Source organism: Danio rerio, chromosome 5 (genome assembly GCF_052040795.2).
Source record: "Danio rerio strain M-AB ecotype USA chromosome 5, GRCz13ab, whole genome shotgun sequence".
NCBI lineage: Eukaryota > Metazoa > Chordata > Actinopteri > Cypriniformes > Danionidae > Danio > Danio rerio.
Genome location: NC_141025.1, coordinates 62,402,359 through 62,405,000, shown reverse-complemented (window position 1 = coordinate 62,405,000; position 2,642 = coordinate 62,402,359).

The following is a 2,642-nucleotide window of genomic DNA, read 5'->3' as shown; positions in this document are numbered from 1 at the left end:
AACAGTGAAGAATATTTTACTTGATATTTTTCAAGACACTTCTGTACAGCTTAAAGTGACATTTAAAGGCTTAACTAGGTTAATAAAGTGAACTAGGCAGGTTAGGGTAATTAGGCAAGTTATTGTACAACGATGGTTTGTTCTGTAGACTATCAAAAAAAATAAATAGCTTAAAGGGGCTAATCATTTTGTCCCAAAATTGGTTTTAATAAAACTGCTTTTATTCTAGCCGAAATAAAAACAAATAAGACTTTTTCCAGAAGAAAAAATATTATCAGACATACTGTGAAAATGTCCTTGCTCTGTTAAACATAATTTGTGAAATATTAAAAAAAGAAAAAAAAATCAAAAGGGGGCTAATAATTCTGTTTTCAACTGTATGTATATATATATATATATATATATATATATATATATATATATATATATATATATATATATATATATATATATATATATATGCAATGCAGGGGTGCAGTAGGTAGCACTGTTGCCTCACAGCAAGAAAGCTGTTGGTTCAGGCCTCAGCTGGGTCAGTTGGCGTTTCTGTGTGGAGTTTGCCTGTTCTCCCTGCGTTCGCGTGGGTATCCTCAGGGTGCTCCGATTTCCCCCACAATCCAAAGACATGCAGTACAGTTGAATTGGGTTGGTTAAATTGTCCATAGTGCATGAGTGTGTGTGGATGTTTCCCAAAGATGGGTACAATTCAATTCAGCTTTTTTGTATAGCGCCTTTACAATGCAGGTTGTGTCAAAGCAGCTTCACATAAATGGTGATAGTAACTGGAACAGTGTAGTTCAGTTTTTAGTGTTTAAGTTCAGTTCAGTTTAGCTCCATTCAGTGTGATTTAAAATCATTACTGAGAGTTCAAACACTGAAGAGCAAAATTTATCGATGCGTAGCTCTACCAATCCTGAACCATGCGAGCCAGTGGCGACAGCGGAGAGGGAAAAAAAAAACTTTACCTGATAGGAGAGTAAAAAAAAAACCTTGAGAGAACCAGACTCAGTTGTGCATGACCATTTTAATTTCTCCGCTGGCCAAAAGTCTTGTGCAGAGCTTTAGTCACCGCGGTGGGGCTGGAAGGTGGCCTCAGCGAAGACTTGTCTGTCCCTGGAGCGTCACTGAAATCAGACTCATGTTCTTCACTCCCCATGACCATCAGCGCAGCAGCAGCTCAGGATATGGCCTGGCCACGGATATGGAAACTTTGGGATCATCTCGTCGCTGGTCTTGGATCCAATCAGTGGCTCTGCATAATCTTAGGACCTCGGGATGAGTATCCCCAGGTGAAAATAGAGAATAAAGAGAATAATTAGCTGCTGTTCATAGTGTACAGTATATAAGCAAGATGCAGAAGCCTGTGTGGAACCCACTAGGTGATGCATTGAGTGTATGCTTTACTAAACAGATAGGTCTTTAATCTAGTTTTGAACTGGGAGAGTGTGTCTGAACCTCGTCGTTATCAGGAAGGCTATTCCAGAGTGTAGGAGCCATAAAAGAGAAGGCTCGACCACCTTTTCTCTATTTTGCTATTCTAGGTACTACCAGAAGCCCTGAGTTTTGAGATCTTAAAGAGCGAGTTGGATTGTAGCAAGACAAAAGGTTGGTTAGATAAACAGGAGCTGGATTATTTAGAGCTTTATAGGTGAGAAGTAAAATTTTAAATCCAATTAGATACACTTTATTTGGTAAACAAAGCAAGTCTCTCATAAAATATATCTACTAAAAGACAGAAAATATTACTGTACAAAATGTATTGTGTATAAATCAGATGAACATTTTCATTTAAGTCAATAATATTACTGTAATTAATTTAAAAAATCTAAATAAATATAGATTTAAACACATTTACTTAAGTAAATAAACAGAATCAATGATGGCCAAAAAATCTGGGGAATTTTGCGTGCGCAGATTTCGTGTGGGCCTAGCCATGGGACAGCTTAAAAGCCAATTGTCCAATTACTTTTGGACCCTTAACAAGTGTGAGGCACATACGCAAACTGTTGTACTTCCTACAGCGTTCACCTGATTTGGATGTAAATACTCTCAAATTAAAGCCAAAATTCTGCAGTTAAAGCACATCATATTTGTTTTATTTCAAAATAGATTGTGTTGAGTCAAAAATGTTAGAATTGTGTCCAAATATTTATGGACCAAGCAGTATACATTTACATATAATATTTTGTGCACATTTCCAAATCCAGAACTTAGTATCACAAAGTTTATCAAAACAGAAAATTATACAGAGCAAATTGCATTTATGTTGTATTCATTCCAAATCATGATTTGCAATTAGTGTATGTACACATATAGTTTAAGTACTAGAAAGAAAAGGTATTCAACAATAAACAGAGTATGGAAGTAAATATATATAAGTAAATATATATATAAAGTAGGCGACGCAGTGGTGCACAGCAAGAAGGTCGCTGGGGTGCTGGTTCGAGCCTCAGTTGGCATTTCTGTGTGGAGTTTGCATGTTCTCCCTGCCTTTGTGTGGGTTTCCTCCGGGTGCTCCGGTTTTCCCCCACAGTACAAAGACATGCGGTACAGGTGAATTGGGTAGGCTAAATTGTCCGTAGTGTGTGTGTGAATGAGTGTGTGTGGATGTTTTCTAGAGATGGGTTGTGGCTGGAAGGGCA